Here is a 22,417-nt window from a genome sequence, read left to right on the forward strand (position 1 = left end):
CTAGTTATTCCCATCCTACTCATTTTGTGTACAGTGACGCTGTGGTCGTATTCATAAAAGGGTTTTGCAAAGTTTGTTGTTATAACGTGGGCATTTTGCTTGTTCTCCCGAGTCATTATAACTTACATGGAACGATGGTCAACCGAGGGACATGATCTGCACCAGAAGCTCTCCGTCTTTGGTTAGATTTATTGTTTTTCTTGAATCATTGAACTTTGATATGAAAACCTTCGGATGTTTTAACAATGTGACATCGTCAATGTTATGGGTTAGGTCAGAGATGAGTGCATCATGCCCAAATGTTGTACTGGTGTACGTGATGGTCGTATCGTCATGTTAGATAGGCTGAAAGATAAAAAAGACTTGTCCTTACCAGTCCGGTAGGAATGTGATAACGTGTCAAACACATTGTTCGTCCATACAGATTTGCTGTTCACACTAATGCAATTAGTCTGGCCAAGGCAGCAGTTGGTGCATAAACCTGTGGGCGTTTCGCTTACATAGTCTCTCTGGCACTGGTTCTTTTTCTTATGAGAGAATCTTGCAAGTTTAATTGTTCACATATTGGTCTGATGCAGGGAATGTGTGGGTGTGTACTGGCATCATTGTGAATAGGCGAGGCTCCTTGATGCTTGCACACTGTCTGTGTTAATCATTTTCGCTTCAGAGTCCGTATGAATTGGCGCATCGGATACAGGTATCAGCCACTTATTCACTCCCGTCTGCTGCTTTGCCGCTGTTTATTCTGTGTTTTGTGAGCATTGTAGCACCTTATTCCTCCCAACTGCGGCTGTGGAAGTGGCCTTCATGTGTCTGTGGCATAGATGATGTGCCGCCTCACGCGTCAGGGTACTGTAGCACTCACAAGGTCATCAGTCTAGAATCTTTTTCTTCATCTGCTACTGCTTTTCCCAGCTCAAGCTGCAGCTTTGTGATTCAGCTCACTGTTGCCTTTCTTGGTTTGTAATACCAGACAGCTTCCTGAATTAGAAGAAGCAGATAATCTCGCTGAAGTTCTTAGTTCTTGTTTTTGAATGTTATGATTGAATTATTGTGGTCGTTTTAAGTTTAGAGCTGATCATCTATATACAGTAAATCCAGTGAATATGCAAAACATATTTTAAAGTGGAATGCGTCAAGAAATCTCGGGAAACTCCTCTTTCGAATAATATTTTGGTTAGCAAAAAAGTCACTCGCGAATTGTGTAAAAATAATAGAAATTAGTATTTGATCCCTCCCCCTAAGTTTGATAATGGTAAGTATAGTAATGATAATTGTATATATATATATATATATATATATATATATATATATATATATATATATATATATTCGTCTTACGTAAGATGATGCTTGGCAAGGCGGATGGATTGGATGGTATTGCAGATGAATTTACTAAGAGAGGGAGTGACTGTGTTGTTGATTGGTTGGTAAGGATATGTATATATGGATCATGGTGAGGTACCTGAGGATTGACAGAATGCATGTACAATGCTATTGTATAAGGCAAGGGGTGGCGGGGGGTGGGGGTGGGGAGTAAAGATGTGAATTCAAACTACAGAGGTATAAGTTTGATGAGTGTACCTGCTAAGTTATATGGGAGGATGAAGGCATGTACAGAGCAGTGTGGTTGCAGAATTGATGGAGGACGTGTGGATCAGGTGTTTGCTTTAAAGAATGTGTGTGAAAAACACTTATAGAAATAGATGGACTTGTATGCCGCATTTATAAATCTGCAGTAAACACATGATGGGGTTCGTTAGAGATGTCTTGTGCATGGTGTTAAGAATATGCATTGTGGAAGGAAATCTGCTTAAAGCAGTGCACAGTTTTAATCAAGGATGTAAGGCATATATACGAGTAAGGAGAGACGGGAGTGAATAGTTGTAGGGTAAGGTGGGTCTGGGCAGGGGTGTGTGATGTCACCATGATTGCTCAATTTGTTTATGGATGGGATGGTTAGTGAGGTAAATGAGAGTTTTAGAGAGGGGCGAGTATGCATTCTGTGGGGATGAGAGGGCCTGGGAAAAAAGACAGTTGATGATACAGCACTGTTAGCGGATTCTAGTGACAATTTCAGAATATGGTGACTGTATTTGGTAGTGTGAAAGGAGAAAGTTGAGAGTAAATGTGAATAGAATCAATGTTATTAGCTTTAGCAGGGTTAGTTGGGGTGTGAATTTGAACGATGAAGACTTTTAGAGGAAGTGCCGTATTTTAGATACCTGGTATTAGACGTAGCAGCGAATTGAATCGTGGAAGCGGAAGTGAGTCATAGGGCGGGGGATGGGGCGAAGGTTCTGTGAGTGCTGGAGAATGTGTGGAAAGAGAGAACGTTATCTGAGAGCAAAAATAGGTATGTTACAAGTTTTAATCGTCCCAACAATATTATATGGATACGACGCATGGGCTATGCAGAGGTGGGAGGATGTGTTTGAAATAGCATGTTTGACAATATGTGGTGTCAGGTGGTTTGATCAAGTAAGTAATGAAAGGGTAAGAGAGATGTGTGGAAATAAAAAGGGTGGTTGAGAGGGATGAAGAGGGTGTGCTGAAATGATCTGATGTTGTGGAGAGAATGAGTGAAAAAAGGTTGAAAAAGAGGATATCTGTCACAGTGGAGGGAACACGGAGAAGGGGGAGACCAACTTGAAGATGGAAGGATGGAGTTAAAAAGATTTTGAGCGATCGGGGCCTGCACTCTTGCATTCACCTCTCTAACAGCCCCATCCATAAACAAATTAAACAACCAAGGAGACATCACAGAACGACATTCACCGAGAACCAATCACTTTCCTCTCTTCCTACTCGTACACATGCCTTAACTCCTCGATAAAAACATTTCACTGCTTTTAGCAATTTGCCTTCCACACTATATACTCTCAATACCTTCCACAAAGCATCTCTATCAACTCTGTCATATGCATTCTCCAGATCCATAAATGCTACATACAAATCCATTTGTTTTTCTAAATATTTCTCATACATTCTTCAAAGCAAACACCTGATCCACACATGCTCTACCACTTCTGAAACCACACTGCTCTTCCCCAATCTGATGCTTTGTACATGCCTTCACCCTCTCAATCAATACCTCCCATATAATTTCCCAGGAATACTCAACAAACTTATACCTCTGTAATTTGAACACTCACCTTTATCCCCTTTGCCTTTGTACAATATATATATATATATATATATATATATATATATATATATATATATATATATATATATATATATATATATATATATAAATTATGCTTAATCGCCGTCTCCCGCGTCAGCGAGGTAGCGCAAGGAAACAGACGAGGAATGGCCCAACCCACTCACATACACATGTATATGTATATACATAAACTCCCATACACGCATATATACACATACATTTCAACATATACGCACATATACTTACACAGACATATACATATATACACATGGACATATTCATAATAGCTGCCTTCATCCATTCTCGTCGCCACCCCGCCGGACATGACGGGACCTCCTATTTCAAGGGGCTCCCGCAGCCCAGGGTTGCACTATTTCCAGTAACAAGGATATATGGATTGGAGGAAGATGTTCTTTGACGAGACTACTTCCACTGATGCAGCCACGCCATAGCTGACTTAACTAGTGGTGCAACCAAGAGCAAGTGAAGTTCACCATTACACACACATACATATGTATATTTTTTTCTTTTAATCATATATATTCTCCATTTCCCGCGTCAGCAAGGTAATGCTAAGAACGGAGGTTTGAGCCCAAGAGGGAATATCCTCACTTGCTCCCCTTCTCTGTTCCTTTTTTTGGAAAATTAAAAACGGGAAGGGAGGATTTCCAGCCCCCCGCTCCCTCCCCTTTTAGTCTCCTTCTACGACACGCAGGGAATACGTGGGAGGTATTCTTTCTCCCCTATCCCCAGGTATTATATATATATATATATATATATATATATATATATATATATATATATATATATATATATATATATATTTTTTTATTATACTTTGTCGCTGTCTCCCGCGTTTGCGAGGTAGCGCAAGGAAACAGACGAAAGAAATGGCCCAACCCCCCCCATACACATGTATATACATACGTCCACACACGCAAATATACATACCTACACAGCTTTCCATGGTTTACCCCAGACGCTTCACATGCCTTGCTTCAATCCACTGACAGCACGTCAACCCCGGTATACCACATCGCTCCAATTCACTCTATTCCTTGCCCTCCTTTCACCCTCCTGCATGTTCAGGCCCCGATCACACAAAATCTTTTTCACTCCATCTTTCCACCTACAATTTGGTCCCCCTCTTCTCCTTGTTCCCTCCACCTCCGACACATATATCCTCTTGGTCAATCTTTCCTCACTCATCCTCTCCATGAGCCCAAACCACTTCAAAACACCCTCTTCTGCTCTCTCAACCACGCTCTTTTTATTTCCACACATCTCTCTTACCCTTACGTTACTCACTCGATCAAACCACCTCACACCACACATTGTCCTCAAACATCTCATTTCCAGCACATCCATCCTCCTGCGTACAACTCTATCCATAGCCCACGCCTCGCAACCATACAACATTGTTGGAACCACTATTCCTTCAAACATACCCATTTTTGCTTTCCGAGATAATGTTCTCGACTTCCACACATTCTTCAAGGCCCCCAGGATTTTCGCCCCCTCCCCCACCCTATGATCCACTTCCGCTTCCATGGTTCCATCCGCTGCCAGATCCACTCCCAGATATCTAAAACACTTCACTTCCTCCAGTTTTTCTCCATTCAAACTCACCTCCCAATTGACTTGACCCTCAACCCTACTGTACCTAATAACCTTGCTCTTATTCACATTTACTCTTAACTTTCTTCTTCCACACACTTTACCAAACTCAGTCACCAGCTTCTGCAGTTTCTCACATGAATCAGCCACCAGCGCTGTATCATCAGCGAACAACAACTGACTTACTTCCCAAGCTCTCTAATCCCCAACAGACTTCATACTTGCCCCTCTTTCCAAAACTCTTGCATTTACCTCCCTAACAACCCCATCCATAAACAAATTAAACAACCATGGAGACATCACACACCCCTGCCGCAAACCTACATTCACTGAGAACCAATCACTTTCCTCTCTTCCTACACGTACACATGCCTTACATCCTCGATAAAAACTTTTCACTGCTTCTAACAACTTTCCTCCCACACCATATATTCTTAATACCTTCCACAGAGCATCTCTATCAACTCTATCATATGCCTTCTCCAGATCCATAAATGCTACATACAAATCCATTTGCTTTTCTAAGTATTCCTCACATACATTCTTCAAAGCAAACACCTGATCCACACATCCTCTACCACTTCTGAAACCACACTGCTCTTCCCCAATCTGATGCTCTGTACGTGCCTTCACCCTCTCAATCAATACCCTCCCATACAATTTACCAGGAATACTCAACAAACTTATACCTCTGTAATTTGAGCACTCACTCTTATCCCCTTTGCCTTTGTACAATGGCACTATGCACGCATTCCGCCAATCCTCAGGCACCTCACCATGAGTCATACATACATTAAATAACCTTACCAACCAGTCAACAATACAGTCACACCCTTTTTTAATAAATTCCACTGCAATACCATCCAAACCTGCTGCCTTGCCGGCTTTCATCTTCCGCAAAGCTTTCACTACCTCTTCTCTGTTTACCAAATCATTTTCCCTAACCCTCTCACTTTGCACACCACCTCGACCAAAACACCCTATATATATATATATATATATATTTCTTCTTTCTTTTAAACTATTCGCCATTTCCCGCGTTAGCGAGGTAGCATTAAGAACAGAGGACTGGGCCTTTGAGGGAATACCCTCACCTGGCCCAATTCTCTGTTCCTTCTTTTGGAAAATTAAAAAAAAAAAACGAGAGGGGAGGATTTCCAGCCCCCCGCTCCCTCCCCTTTTAGTCGCCTTCTACGACACGCAGGGAATACGTGGGAAGTATTCTTAATCCCCTATCCCCAGGGATAATGTTTATATATATATATATATATATATATATATATATATATATATATATATATATATATATTATATATATGTATGTATATGAGAGAGAGGGTGTATGTATTATTAGCGTTGATAGTGTGTATTAATGCACAAACTCTTAGCAAATCAGGTTTCTGTATTTGAATTATGAGTTGTAATATTTAGAATAATTGCCTGTGAACACAAGCTTTTTACTTTGTTGTACAGGGGCGGGAGGATGGCGAGTCTTTCACCTCCTGGCGAGATACATCATTAAAGAGAAGACTTTCAAGGAAGTGAGGCACTTTGCCTGTCGAGACCCTCAGCTCTTCTGCCCAGCGTGTTCAGGCGTTGGTCCTGGGAACGACGTCAAAGAACAGGTGAGAGCACTGTCCTTTTTTTTTTTTTATCTAGATAGTGAATATTTGGAGTGTACTGCTCAGTGGATATCTTTATTAAGGGCTGTTCACACTAGCTAGAAAAATTGCCAGACCAACCATGTGGATATGGAGTGAGCAGAGGAGAGTCACGACAGCTTGATCCCAGACCAAGCGGTGAGGGTAGGAGACCTCGGAAACCATCGTAAGGTATACATCAGGTAAGGTATGGGCCTGACCCAGCAATGGGGGTAGAAGACCCCTGAAATCAACGTCAGGTATAGGTAAGGTCAAGTCCCAGACCCAGCTGTCTGGGAAGAAATCCTCTGAAGCCATCATAAGGTATCCATAATATTAGGCACAGTCCTAGGTCGAAGTGCTGGGGTAGGGAAGACCTCTGAAATTACCGGAAGGCCTCACACCGATATGGTCTTAAGTAATACATAAGGTAGTTTCCATTGTAAGATTTTCATAAGGTGAGCGTCAGTGTCCTAGGTGTAAGATAAGATGGATATGGTTGTTGGTGTAAAATGGGATTTGTTACTCTGGTACTGACACGAGTAGATGATAGTTGGAGAAAGAATGACTAGATTATATGCGGAGAGATGGAAGGGAAGATGTTCAGAGAAAACGGGAAGTGATATAAAAGAACAAGAGCTAGAGGGATTGTAAACACGAGCAACACAGCTAATGACCAAAACCTGGAGGTGTGTGGTCAGTGGGGCTGCTGTACCTCCTGCTCGACCAGCTCCGGTCACGTGGTTGTAGACCGTTGCAGGATATCTAAACGATAATACAACGTCAGCCCTGAACTTAATCTAATATTTCCATAGTGTAAGAACTCGTGGTTAAGCTTAAATACTCGACATACAAACATCCAACCTTTACAAAGAAATAGAAACTCAATTGACGCCGAGTTATCATTAGAGAAGAAAAGATGCGTATTACAATTACAGTAAATGAAACAAAAAATTGAATAAAAGTAGCAGTCGAGGGAGAGAAAGCATTAATGTTGCTTGTGGTGATAAACCTGATGAGAGCAGAACCATCTAGAAACATTTTCTCAAAAATTGACTCGTCGCGCCGTCCACCAGGAACCAAGTGAAAACATGAAAAGTTTTCAGATGGATAGAACGGATGCAGCATAGTGCTTCCTGAGGTGGTATCTCATAGGTGGCCATCATGTAGCGCCTCTCTTGGACATCAGCTTCACTCCCGCTGATCTTTAAAGGGCAATTGTGAGAATACTGCAGCACTCGACCCCAGGGCCAAACTACCTAGGCTGTGCTCATAAAAAAATCCGACGACTGCAATCGGGAGTCGTAAGCATCGTGTGGGCGAAGAGTTATAAGTCGGGAGTCATGCCAGGAGCTCTTAAATGCACTGGGAGAGCTTTCTGCCTCGAACTAAAAAGCAAAGCACTGCCAGAACGTTGCAGACCAATACCACTTACTTTTATATCGAAACGTTTGAAAAATTGTTGTGGAAAAAGAGAATTTTATTGAAAGGGATAACTTGGCTGACCCAAGTCTGCTTGTTTCAGGCTACCATGACAGTCCTTCCGATGGTGGACTACTCTCCCAAGATTTCAGATTTTGAGGATAGAATTATTTTACGTAAAAATATTTTTAAATCTTACGGTAATGTTGTTAATCGACTCCATACTGTGATGTCAGCTAGGCACAGCGCGGGGTGGAGGACTTGATCCTTTGTCAACGATGCTGAGTGAGAATATCCTCACACCCGTTGATGAATTAAGAGAAACAGTATTAATATGGAACGTACAAGAGGTATCAGTCTAATTGAGTTATCATCAGAAATCAAATCATGTGGTCGGTTTGTTAAACAATTCTCTCTACATTTATTATTTTCTCGGAAAATTTTTAATTATCGTAGACTGTCGTCGTAAAGGAACCTTCAGAGAAGTGTCTGAAGGCTGGTGATTACGCCAGATCAGCTGGAAAGGAAAACAGTTACATTCGAGCATTACAAGAGAAAATTGACAGATGTTTTCATCTGTGACGAAATCTTTCGAATCGGTTCAGTTATGACTCTGACCTTAATGAAAAGTTTGTTCTGATGACTCTAATGAAAGTTTTGATGTTTGCCATGAATATTGGTCGACGTATCTCACTAAATCTAATGCAAATGGACGAAAGGTGTTGATTTTCATCGTCCGTTAGTGGATTGTGATACTGCCAGCTGCAGGTCTTGGTTGGTTAACGAAAAAATGATTGTATATATAAATCCATTTAATTCGCATAAAAGTGAATTACCTACTTCGGATACCGAGCAGATAAGACGATATAAAGTGATAGACCAGCATGTTGTGCATTTGTGGAGCTAATGTATATTATCGGTAAAGCTCGCGGGACTGGTGATAACCTATTGATATATCGTGACTAAGATTATCACTATTTATTTAAGTGACTGTTTCACCCCTGATGTTCGACTATTGATTCCAGCTGTAGGAATTATTACGATGGAACTATTTATTTTATCTTCCAAGCTTTATTTTTGTTTGTGAGCAACAACTTCGCTTCCATGTTCGATACCCTTGCGTTTTTCCTATATGAGTGAACCAATATAAATGATGAAAACCATGTCAGAAGAGAGATCGTGTTGTTCAGACCCTTCTGTCCAGGGTAGAGAAGAGGATGTGTTGAAATGGTTTGGACGCATGGAGAGAATGAGTGAGGAAAGATTGACAAAGAGGATGTGTGTGTCAGAGGTGGAGGGAAGAAGTGGGAGACCAAATTGGATTTGGAAGGATGGAGTGAAAAAGATTTTGAGCGATCGGGGCCTGAACATACAGGAGGGTGAAAAACGTGTAAGGAATAGGGTGACTTGGAAGGATGTGGTATACCGGGGTCGACGTGCTGTCAATGGATTGAACCAGGGCATGTGAACCGTCTGAGGTAAACCTTGGAAGTTTTGTGGGACCTGGATGTGGAAAGGGAGCTGTGGTTTCGGTGCACTACACTTGGCAGCTAGACTGAGTGTGAACGAATGTGGCCTTTTTGTCTGTTCCTGGTGCTGCATCGATGGAGGGGGGGATGTTATTTCGTGTGTGGCGGGGTGGCGATGGGAATGGATGAAGGTAGCAAGTGTGGATATGTGCATGTGTATATATGTATATGTATAGTATACATTGAAATGTATATGTATGTATATTTGTGTGTGTGGGCATTTATGTATATACATGTGTATGTGCTTGGGGTGGGTCATTTCTCGTTTGTTTCCTTGCGCTACCTAGCTAACGTGTGTGTATATATATATATATATATATATATATATATATATATATATATATATATATATATATATAAAGTGGTTTAGTGAAAAGTGGTGATAAATGTCTTGGTTATGATGAAGTGTGGCAAATCGGCTGGAGTGCATGGGATTGAAATATAAGATTTCTGGAAAGATGATAGTGCTTTTGATTGGTTACTTCGGATATATGGTTCAAGATGAGATGCCTGAGTATCGGCGGAATACCTATATAGTGACATTGTATAAAGGCAAGGGGTATAAAAGTGACTGCTCGAATTACAGGGGTACGTTGTAGAGTAGTCATTGATATTGAGGAGGTGTCTTTAGAATGACAGACGATGTGTGGATCATGTGCTTGCTTGGAAGAATTTCTGAGATAACTAGAGAAGGTTTAATTTGTACGTGGCATTTATGAATTTAGAAGAAACGAATGAGAAGGTTGATAGGGATGCTTTTGTGTTGCGAATATATGGCGTGGTAGGAAAGCTACTGCTAGGTACGGCGAGGAGTTTCTATCGAGTGTAGGAAGAGAGGATGTTGAGTAGTTCCAGGTGAAAATCAGTGTATGGCACTCGTATATGGTGTTACCTCGGCTCATTAATCTATTCGTGGTCGGGGTGGCGAGTGAAGTAAATGCGAGGGTTTTGGTGAAAGGGCGGGTCTTCTGACTGTTGTGTTTGGGATGAGGGGTCTGGGACGCGTGCCATTTGCAATTTGCTGATGACACGGCTCTGGTTGTAGGCTCGAGTAGGAAACTTCAGACGCTAGTGAGTGAATTTGGGAATATGTGTGAGCGGAGTGAATTTAAAGTTTGTGAATATTAGTAAGATTTTAAAGTTTTTCCTACTATGATGAATACAAGAGGGAGTTCAGCGGGAGCAGAATATCAGCCAGGACCGTGGGAGTGACGTAGAAAAAATTAACACGCAGGCTATCAAGACTGACAGATACCATGTTGTCTGGTCACGGTGACCCAGGGGTCATGACCCAGCCGGGCTTAACGTCATAAGCCAAGGAACCTTGGTATGGAGGGAGCTGTGTAGCACGTGGGTGTTACGCTAGTACTGGTCTGGACACACTAGTGGTGTTCTTGTATACTGGGGTGTTATATTCTACCACTTTGGTGTTACACTTTAGCACCTGGGTGTTACACGCTAACATTGGGTGTTACTTTTTAGCACTTTGGTGTAGCACTGTATTTCTTGGGTGTTCCACTTGCATGTTGCACCCTTACACATGGGTGTTACACTCAAACACTCGGGGTGCTACATTCTAACGCTTGGGTGTTGTACTGCAGCACGTTTTGTTGTCTTATGGTGTTTCACTGTAACACTTGAGTGTTTCATCCTTGTACTTGGGTGTTGCACTCTTGTATGAGGGTGTTGTATTGTAACACTGGAGATGTTCCCTGTATCACCCTCTGAAGCCGGTTGTGTTGCACATGAAGCTGTCTCTTGATTCGTTATTTCATTAAAATCTTTGGAACCAGAAACTTAAAAAGTTTTGAGTAGACGATACAAGCAACAGACTGTGTAATGAAGGAACATGGAGAATATCATGGGAATTAGATGTTGAGTTACGGTACGGTAGAAAGCTCTTACGGTGATCTGTATAGACACCTGCATGAAGAACATGGCTAGAGCAGCAGGAGGTCATGACGAACAGCTGGGGAGACTTGATTGTGGATCTGAAAGTTTTAAAGCCCGTCCCAGCATTAAGCAAATAATTTTGAGAGAATAGACAAAACACGAAATCATAAAAAACGTTGTTAGACACACCCAGTTACCCAAGTCATTTCCCATCACGTGACCCCCTCCCTCACTGTCCCTTACAAGGTATACGACCACACAAAGCAGACAGTGCTTGGTCTATAAGATTTGTGTTGCACGGTGGGAATCAAGTGTGATGTTGGGATTCAAATAACTGTGTTAAGTACTGACACCTGATGAGGTGGATTGTCTCCACGAAACATGTGCCAAACCTATAGAAAAATTACATGTGAAATGAAATTGTATGAACTTCGACCTTGATACTATCATCACATACAAGTGTGATTATATATATATATATATATATATATATATATATATATATATATATATATATATATATATATATATATATATATATATCCCTGGGGATAGGGGAGAAAGAATACTTCCCACGTATTCCCTGCATGTCGTAGAAGGCGACTAAAAGGGGAGGGAGCGGAGGGCTGGAAATCCTCCCCTCTTGTTTTTTTTTTTTTTTTTTTCCAAAAACAGGAACAGAGAAGGGGGCCAGGTGAGGATGTTCCCTGAGAGGCCCAGTCCTCTGTTCTTAACGCTACTTTGCTGATGCTGGAAATGGCGAATAGTTTGAAAAATATATATATATATATATATATATATATATATATATATATATATATATATATATATATATATATATATATATATAGATGCTCTGTGGAAGGTTTTAAGAATATATGGTGTGGGAGGCAAGTTGTTAGAAGCAGTGAAAAGTTTTTATCGAGGATGTAAGGCATGTGTACGTGTAGGAAGAGAGGAAAGTGATTAGTTCTCAGTGAATGTAGGTTTGCGGCAGGGGTGTGTGATGTCTCCATGGTTGTTTAATTTGTTTATGGATGGGGTTGTTAGGGAGGTGAATGCAAAAGTTTTGGAAAGAGGGGCATGTATGAAGTCTGTTGTGGATGAGAGAGCTTGGGAAGTGAGTCAGTTGTTGTTCGCTGATGATACAGCGCTGGTGGCTGATTCATGTGAGAAACTGCAGAAGCTGGTTACTGAGTTTGGTAAAGTGTGTGAAAGAAGAAAGTTAAGAGTAAATTTGAATAAGAGCAAGGTTATTAGGTACAGTAGGGTTGAGGGTCAAGTCAATTGGGAGGTAAGTTTGAATGGAGAAAAACTGGAGGAAGTAAAGTGTTTTAGATATCTGGGAGTGGATCTGGCAGCGGATGGAACCATGGAAGCGGAAGTGAGTCATAGGGTGGGGGAGGGGGCGAAAATCCTGGGAGCCTTGAAGAATGTGTGGAAGTCGAGAACATTATCTCGGAAAGCAAAAATGGGTATGTTTGAAGGAATAGTGGTTCCAGCAACGTTGTATGGTTGCGAGGCGTGGGCTATGGATAGAGTTGTGCGCAGGAGGGTGGATGCGCTGGAAATGAGATGTTTGAGGACAATGTGTGGTGTGAGGTGGTTTGATCGAGTAAGTAATGTAAGGGTAAGAGAGATGTGTGGAAATAAAAAGAGCGTGGTTGAGAGAGCAGAAGAGGGTGTTTTGAAATGGTTTGGGCACATGGAGAGAATGAGTGAGGAAAGATTGACCAAGAGGATATATGTGTCGGAGGTGGAGGGAACGAGGAGAAGTGGGAGACCAAATTGGAGGTGGAAAAATGGAGTGAAAAAGATTTTGAGTGATCGGGGCCTGAACATGCAGGAGGGTGAAAGGCGGGCAAGGAATAGAGTGAATTGGATCGATGTGGTATACCGTCGTTGACATGCTGTCAGTGGATTGAATCAGGACATGTGAAGCGTCTGGGGTAAACCATGGAAAGTTGTGTGGGGCCTGGATGTGGAAAGGGAGCTGTGGTTTCGGGCATTATTGCATGACAGCTGGAGACTGAGTGTCAGTGAATGGGGCCTTTGTTATCTTTTCCTAGCGCTACCTCGCACACATGAGGGGGAAGGGGGATGGTATTCCATGTGTGGCGAGGTGGCGATGGGAATGAATAAAGGAAGACAGTGTGAATTGTGTGCATGGTTATATATGTATGTGTCTGTGTGTGTATATATATGTGTACACTGAGATGTATAGGTATGTACATTTGCTTGTGTTGACGTGTGTGTATATACATGTGTATGGGGGTGGGTTGGGCCATTTCTTGCTTCTGTTTCCTTGCGCTACCTCGCAAATGCGGGAGACAGCGACAAAGCAAAATAGATAAATAAATAAATAAATATATATATATATATATATATATATATATATATATATATATATATATATATATATATATATATATATATATATATATATATTATCCCTGGGGATAGGGGATTAAGAATACTTCCCACGTATTCCCTGAGTGTCGTAGAAGGCGACTAAAAGGGGAGGAAGCGGGGGGCTGGAAATCCTCCCCTCTCGTTTTTTTTTTTTTAATTTTCCAAAAGAAGGAACAGAGGGGGCCAGGTGAGGATATTCCGAAAAAGGCCCAGTCCTCTGTTCTTAACGCTACCTCGCTAATGCGGGAAATGGCGAATAGTTTGAAAAAAAAAAAAAAAAAAAAAATATATATATATATATATATATATATATATATATATATATATATATAAATGTATGTATACACTGCTGCTATCATTTCTCTCGCACATATTTTTCTCGCAAGCCAGATGTCAACAGAAAGGAACATTATTCATAAAGCAGGACGTGCGGTGAACCCAACGCTCGAGCCATGCCATCGTTGCAAAATTCGCCGTGGGTATTGGTTGAGTCTCTCTCTCTCTCTCTCTCTCTCTCTCTCTCTCTCTCTCTCTCTCTCTCTCTCTCTCTCTCTCTCTCTCTTCCCCCCCCCCCCCCCCACACACACACACACATTATTGAACTTATTCTTCGGTAGGTCCCAGGATATAACAACAAGATGCTGTAAATAGAAATTAATCAGTAAACATGTAGAGATGTACAAACAGCAATCAGTCAGGAGATTGTGAATGTGGAGAACATAGTGTAAAATGTTGTATGATAGTAGAGAATGTTCCATGGTTCTCCACATCTGTAGAACTCTCATCCCATACAATATATACAGGTAATTTTGAATAGGTAATTACACAATAACAATTTCCTTCACTCTTTAAGTGATGTAGGATAGCAAATGGGAGTGTGTTCACGAGCCTTAGAAAATGCAAATTAGGGAATTAAGTTTAAATTAACGACAGAAAACAATAAAGCTTATTATGCATATGAGGCGAAACTTTTGTAATGGAGGAAGTGTGTGAGTGACGGGTAGGTCTGATCCTCTCCAGTGTGTGAGGGACCTGGCGTCACACTGTGTAAGTGACGGGAGGGCTTAGCGTTACCCACTGCGAGTGAGAAGCAGACATGACGCAACCCAGTCTGAGTGAAGGGCGTACCTGATGTCACCCAGTGTGAGTGAAGGGCGTACCTGACGTCACCCAGTGTGAGTGAGGGGCGGACAGCGTCACCCAGTGTGAGTGAGGGGCGGACAGCGTCACCCAGTGTGAGTGAGGGGCGGACAGCGTCACCCAGTGTGAGTGAGGGGCGGACAGCGTCACCCAGTGTGAGTGAGGGGCGGACAGCGTCACCCAGTGTGAGTGAGGGGCGGACAGCGTCACCCAGTGTGAGTGAGGGGCGGACAGCGTCACCCAGTGTGAGTGAGGGGCGGACAGCGTCATCCAGTGTGAGTGAGGAGCGGACAGCGTCACCCAGTGTGAGTGAGGAGCGGACAGCGTCACCCAGTGTGAGTGAGGGGCGGACAGCGTCACCCAGTGTGAGTGAGGGGCGGACAGCGTCACCCAGTGTGAGTGAGGGGCGGACAGCGTCACCCAGTGTGAGTGAGGGGCGGACAGCGTCACCCAGTGTGAGTGAGGGGCGGACAGCGTCACCCAGTGTGAGTGAGGAGCGGACCTGGCCATAGCTCCCCTTCTGTATTGTTTTTATCCCTTGTGACTTTTCCTGGTTGTTTGTCCGGCCTTTTGCCTTTGTTAGACTCTCTCTCTCTCTCTCTCTCTCTCTCTCTCTCTCTCTCTCTCTCTCTCTCTCTCTCTCTCTTAATTCTATGTATTTTTTAATCTTTGAAGATGTAGTTTTGGTTGCATTTATTTTTGTTTGACACACACACACACACACACACACACACACACACACACACACACACAGTGTAGACGAAAATAGTGAATAACATTATGCGTGGTGGGGTAAGAAAGGTGAAAGGAGAATTGAAGCTTACAAAACGAAAATTGGATGTCTGGCGTTGAAGAGTAACAAGCAGATAGAACAAAATTTGGCAGTACGAACAGTGTGCCACAGAGAACACTGACAGTAAAACGCAGTTAAGTACGTGATGAGCGCTACATGCTACCTTGCCTCGGGCAAAATCTCTCTCTCTCTCTCTCTCTCTCTCTCTCTCTCTCTCTCTCCCCCCCTTGAATTCTTCTAATCCTCTTGTTCAGCATAGTACATGATAATCCGACAATAAAACACACGAACATTTTCCCACAACGATATGAATTTAAAGGGAAGGAGATGTACTAGTGGTTTAGACTAAGGTTTTATCAGGTGTAGAACATAAGAATAAACTACCACAAAGTTTTGTCAGTGCAAGGGTCATAAGGATCATCAGTACGTAGACAACTTTCTCTGTTATCGTTATTTACACTGTATAAAAAGGAAAAACATTTATGATTCTTGGTAACATTTTAGCTCTTATATTTTCCTTTAAAATCTTATCTTCCTTCTCTGGAAGGTCCCGATTCAGGATCAGAGTGAGGTAATTAATCATGCCAGTCACACTGTCTTGTAAAACTCTGTGGTAGTGCATAGATTACATACGACACACTGTTGCTTCTCAGTCATTTTCCTGCTAGCTGTTGTGTTCGAGGAAGTGGTGGGTAAGAAGGTGCCATCTGCTTTACTGTCCTCTCTTTATCTTTAGTGTATGAGGAATTTGGGATATTGTTTCTGTCCTCCAGCACATAACCTCGTCATATACCATAAAGTCTTCAATTATTTTCATTTGTCCTTCCCATGTACTGCCATCTTCATGTCGACCTATATTTCAACAATTTGAAGACAAGGCTCGCTATTAAGATTACAAAATTTGTCAAGTACACAGAGTTAGGAAATAAAGCCCATACAAATGAAGATTCTTTAATAATTCGGGAAGATTTAGACAATTTTATACAGTTTTCAGAGATGTGCCAAATGTAATTTAATGTAGACATATAATAAGCAATGTTATTTGATGAAGATATTTAACTGATAAGATGTTTGGTAAATCAGACTTATAACCAATAATGACCTTAGATACGAGGCTGTGTCTTCCTGCGTATATGACAAAGCAAGATTGTTAGGTTACATATTTTGTACTCTACAACACACGTATCAGATCATACTGAAGTCACACTGCTCGGTTTGTGCCACACAACTTCATCCAAGATGAAGACATCCTCGAACAAATATAAAGAAGAGCAACGAAACTAATTTCTTCATTCTAGAATAAAGCTTATAAAGGTGTGAAATTACCTTTATGAAGTGCAAACTTCGAGGGGATCTAACAAAAGTTTTCAAAACAATGATTTCGACGTAAAGCATTTGTAAGATGTTCTTGCGGAGATAACAGAAACTGGAATAAAGTACAACCAGCTACTGTCAAAATGAAGACTTCCAGTCTGCATACATCACAGCTGGACAAAGTCTTTCATGATATTATCAGCGAAGAATCCTGTCTCAGAATCACTACAATATGCACGTATTTCTCTTTAAAAATTAAAGGCTTGTACTTCTTCCCTAAAGTATCCGTGGCTGAAATTAAATAAAGATTTTTTTTCACCCAAACTTTCCTGTAAAATATCCGTCTAAACATTTTGTGTTGGTAAGTTTTGTTTCTTTTTAATTTTTGTTCTTTGTCTGTCTGCTGATATTACGGATAGAGTTGGTGGATTGGTAGGGAGCCGTTTGCTGTACTACATCTGTTATGAAGATCAATAGTTTAGGATACTATTGTGTCCACCAAATTACTCATCACAGACCAAATAGGTCTTGTATTGTCTGTCTTTCCCTTTATACTCCAGTGTCCCACCACCCATCCTGTAGTTCGTTCCGCCATCCTATCGTTCATAATGCTGTTGTCTCGTACGGTTGTCTTTATTTTTGTTCGACTGGGCAGTCTCTCTTCCTAGTTCTGAACTCTCTCCCTCTAGTTCAGCAGTCTCTTTCCCTCTAGTTCTGCAGCCTCTCTCTGTTGTACGACACATTTCAAACTGTTAACACAGCAACAAACCCCGGGTATCGGACTGGTGGTGTTGGTGTCCAGGGACATTGACCCTGGACAGGGTACGTCCAGTGGCCAGGGATTCAAAGACTCTCGTTTGAACTTTTTTTTTTCCGTAGCATTTTAACAAGCTGTAGAGACAGTCAAAGGTTCCCGGTCGTATAACATGGAGCAATTTTCGTTCATCATTCTGATATAGATTTCTGTGGAATTTCTTGAACGAATCATTTGGCATCTAACATTCACGAAGGCACACTGATAAAGATGTGATTGTTGCTCATTTGATAATCTATAACTGTGTTTATATGGCGGCTTAAGTCCTTCCGTCGGACGTTCTCGTAGCCGTTGCCTTTATACCAAACGTTGCAAGTGGCAGCATTGAGGAACCCGCTACCGCACTAAGAGAAGCTACTGGTGTAAAAATCTGTGCCAGACTGCAGGCTAGAGTGCTTAAGCTTTGGGAACGTCACAGTTTGTGTGTGTGAGTGTGATTGGGGGGGAAAGTATTCTGGGGAAGTCGGATTTTCAGATTTGTTTATCGAGTGGATTCATCTCCGATACATTACTTTGGTTGGCTCAAAACAATTCAATGTGGTAGTTTTTGACTAGGATGTAATTTCGTCAGAGATGGGATGCACCGCCTTTACACTTCATCAGGCTGATGGAAGCTGCTTTAGCTGTATAAACTTTTCCTCTTCAGTGGTATCGAGGACCTCCTCCATTAGCATACTTTTAAAAGGCTCCCAATATTGGCGTGAGTTCCCCAGTGTCACATCTTTCCTTTAAACCCCATTCGTCGCTCCTACACAGTTCCTTGATTTTTTCGTCGCATCCTACATGGCTTGTATTTTTCACCGGGTGTATTATGTCACAACGAAACATTTAACGTACATGATTACCTTATGTATTTCACCGTCTTTGCAATCGTCTCATAATCTCGCCCTTAATTCCAATTTTTTGGGCCCAGTCTTGTTACCATCTCTTTAGACATACTTTATACTGCTCTCTCTTTTAAACTGCAATTGTGGCACTTAGGGAAAATTCATTGGAATACTTTGAATATTTCGAAGTGCTTTTTTTTTTCCTTATAGATAAATGCCTGTGGTATAACAGATCGTTGCTTCTTATATGTTGGTTTAAGAACCCAAAGGCAGATTTCTCTTCATGGGCTCAGGCATTGTCCCTCAGAGATACGCCAGCACTAGTTTGCCTTTATCGCTTCTGCCTCAACGCCATCATTTTTCCTTCGTCTTGAAAGCCTGTTCATCCCATCCCATAGACGAGAGGCCACTATCCAACTATCATCCTCCAGCTTTAACGTCTACAGTTCACAGTTTGTAAAGTATAATCTCGACACTTATTTTCTAAAACATATTGAATCTCATAGTCGTATGAACACAATTGTTAACATTACTAGAGATCTGCTCATGACGGTAATTCTTGTTTCATTTAGTTTCGTCATTCTCTTTGAGCAACGTTATGAAATCTTATATTATGACTCTTGGTATTCCGAGAGCATTTGACTGGGTCTGGCCCATGTCACTATTTCCAAACTTCCAGCCTCTTACTGTTTCCCGTTGCTGTGTAAACACATTTTCAGTTTTTCTTTCCGTTGCTTAAACTGTTAATGGATCGACCTTTCCCTGCTCTTCCTACCTACAGTGGTGTTACAAAGGGTTCTCATATATTTTCTCTTTCCCTTCATTATCAGGGATTTTGCGACAAAGTCCTATGTGATTTTAAGATGACTCGAACCTTTACTCATCATTTCAAGTAAAACCCCTCCACTCTCTCTCTCTCTCTCTCTCTCTCTCTCTCTCTCTCTCTCTCTCTCTCTCTCTCTTGGACCTCATGATTTTCCTTGAAGAATCTGTTGTACACGGCCTCAGCTTTTGCACTACTTTTCTCTCTAATCTTAGTGGCAACAACATGCCTGAAGTGGTATGTTTTACAAACAAAATAGTGATTTTCATTTTTTCTTACGTTTTATATTATTTTTACGTTCGAGGCTCCAGTCAAGAACAAAAGTCCACATCAAAGCAGAGCCTTAATTGAAAAATAGAGAGGTTAATGAAAGGGAAAAAGAAGAGGCAAGAGAAAGTATTTGCTAATTTTGGGGGACGTGAAAAATCTGTCTTTTAATGTGTTCAAGATTTTACTTACTAAGAAAGACATGAGAGGATGGAAAGTCATAAAATTTGGAGGTTTATGGAAAGAAACTTATCGAAAGAAGTTTCGACGTCTAAACAGGACATCCAGTTTCTTGGAGGTGGAGTTAGCTATTTCCGTAATGTGGGGAGCTTAGAGATGAGACCCTGTAGAAAACTTTGGATATGTTAAAGGCAACTACATATGACCCCCAAATCTCTCAGGGATGATGACCAGACATTAGTAAGATCAGCAAATAACACCAAAGGATCTTGCTTTACGGATTAGTAAGAGGAGCATCAGGGGTGAAGGAATGTTAGTCATCCAAGGTAGGGTTAGAGGAGAAACGGGAACCAAAGACAGTTGCTTATCTACGGCAGATACAGCTATAGTACCGTCAGAACGGAAAAGTGAAGGATAGGTAGAGTGACAGAAGTTGTTAGAGATGCCCTTAGGTAAAGACCAGCAGTCATGATATGGAGGTTGTAAGATGGTTCTGGGCACCACTTTAGCGCTCCTAAGTCAGTACGGTAGCAACACCCTAGGCGGCTGCTGTCAACAGCATACTGCACAATTGCTTCGAGGGGGAGAAATGGATATTCCTCGAGTTAGCTGGAGTACCGAGAGAGGCTAATACCCTACCACTTGAGCTGTCCCTTCAGCTAGCAGCAACGGAGTCACTGTATATATATTTTATTCGTTTATTTATTATACTTTGTCGCTGTATATACATACACGCCCACACACGCACATATACATACCTATACATTTCATCCTATACATACATACACAGACATGGGCAAACGAGAGTTGGGGTGAGAGAGTATCATTAAATTTTAGGGAGAATAAAAAGATGTTCTGGAAGGAGGTAAATAAAGTGCGTAAGACAAGGGAGCAAATGGGAACTTCAGTGAAGAGGGCTAATGGGGAGGTGATAACAAGTAGTGGTGATGTGAGGAGATGGAGTGAGTATTTTGAAGGTTTGTTGAATGTGTTTGATGATAGATTGGCAGATATAGGGTGTTTTGGTCGAGGTGGTGTGCAAAGTGAGAGGGTTAGGGAAATTGTGGTAAACAGAGAAGAGGTAGTAAAAGCTTTGCGGAAGATGAAAGCCGGCAAGGCAGCAGGTTTGGATGGTATTGCAGTGGAATCTATTAAAAAAGGGGGTGACTGTATCGTTGACTGGTTGGTAAGGTTATTTGATGTATGTATGATTCATGGTGAGGTGCCTGAGGGCTGGCGGAATGCTTGCATAGTGCCATTGTACAAAGGCAAAGGAGAAAAGAATGAGTGCTTAGAATTAGAGGTATAAGTTTGTTGAGTATTCCTGGTAAATTATATGGGAGGGTATTGATTGAGAGGGTGAAGGCATGTACAGAACATCGGATTGGGGAAGAGCAGTGTGGTTTCAGAAGTGGTAGAGGTTGTGTGGATCAGGTGTTTGCTTTGAAGAATGTATGTGAGAGATACTTAGAAAAGCAAATGGATTTGTATGTAGCATTTATGGATCTGGAGAAGGCATATGATAGAGTTGATAGAGATGCTTTGTGGAAGGTACTAAGAATATATGGTGTGGGAGGCAAGTTGTTAGAAGCAGTGAAAAGTTATTATCGAGGATGTAAGGCATATGTACGTGTCGGAAGAGAGGAAAGTGATTGGTTCTCAGTGAATGTAGGTTTGCGGCAGGGGTGTGTGATGTCTCCATGGTTGTTTAATTTGTTTATGGATGGGGTTGTTAGGGAGGTGAATGCAAGAGTTTTGGAAAGAGGGTCAAGTATGCAGTCTGTTGGGTATGAGAGAGCTTGGGAAGTGAGTCAGTTGTTGTTCGCTAATGATACAGCGCTGGTGGCTGATTCATGTGAGAAACTGCAGAAGCTGGTTACTGAGTTTTGTAAAGTGTGTGAAAGAAGAAAGTTAAGAGTAAATGTGAATAAGAGCAAGGTTATTAGGTACAGTAGGGTTGAGGGTCAAGTCATTTGGGAGTTAAGTTTGAATGGAGAAAAACTGGAGGAAGTAAAGTGTTTTAGATATCTGGGAGTGGATCTGGCAGCGGATGGAACCATTGAAGCGGAAGTGAATCATAGGGTGGGGGGAGGGGGCGAAAATCCTGGGAGCCTTGAAGAATGTTTGGAAGTCGAGAACATTATCTCGGAAAGCAAAAATGGGTATGTTTGAAGGAATAGTGGTTCCAACAATGTCATATGGTTGCGAGGCGTGGGCTATGGATAGAGTTGTGCGCAGGAGGGTGGATGTACTGGAAATGAGATGTTTGAGGACAATATGTGGTGTGAGGTCGTTTGATCGAGTAAGTAATGTAAGGGTAAGAAAGACCTGTGGAAATAAAAATAGCGTGGTTGAGAGAGCAGAAGAGGGTGTTTTGAAATGGTTTGGGCACATAGAGAGAATGAGTGAGGAAAGATTGACCAAGAGGATATATGTGTCGGAGGTGGAGGGAACGAGGAGAAGTGGGAGACCAAATTGGAGGTGGAAAGATGGAGTGAAAAAGATTTTGAGTGATCGGGGCCTGAACATGCAGGAGGGTGAAAGGCGGGCAAGGAATAGAGTGAATTGGATCGATGT

At 41.8% G+C, this 22,417-nt stretch overlaps 1 protein-coding gene across 5 annotated transcripts in view; it reads left to right on the forward strand.

The window, feature by feature from the left end:
• The window catches only part of alpha-Man-IIb (alpha-Mannosidase class II b), a 1,285,879-nt gene that overhangs the window by 350,543 nt on the left and 912,919 nt on the right, over positions 1 to 22,417 (forward strand). For all 5 annotated transcript variants that reach the window (XM_071663884.1, XM_071663880.1, XM_071663881.1 and 2 more), the window contains one exon: positions 6,260 to 6,411. The gene's annotated coding sequence lies outside the window, so the exon portion shown is untranslated. The remainder of the gene's footprint in view (positions 1 to 6,259; positions 6,412 to 22,417) is intronic.

The sequence above is a fragment of the Panulirus ornatus genome, chromosome 8 (genome assembly GCF_036320965.1).
Source record: "Panulirus ornatus isolate Po-2019 chromosome 8, ASM3632096v1, whole genome shotgun sequence".
NCBI lineage: Eukaryota > Metazoa > Arthropoda > Malacostraca > Decapoda > Palinuridae > Panulirus > Panulirus ornatus.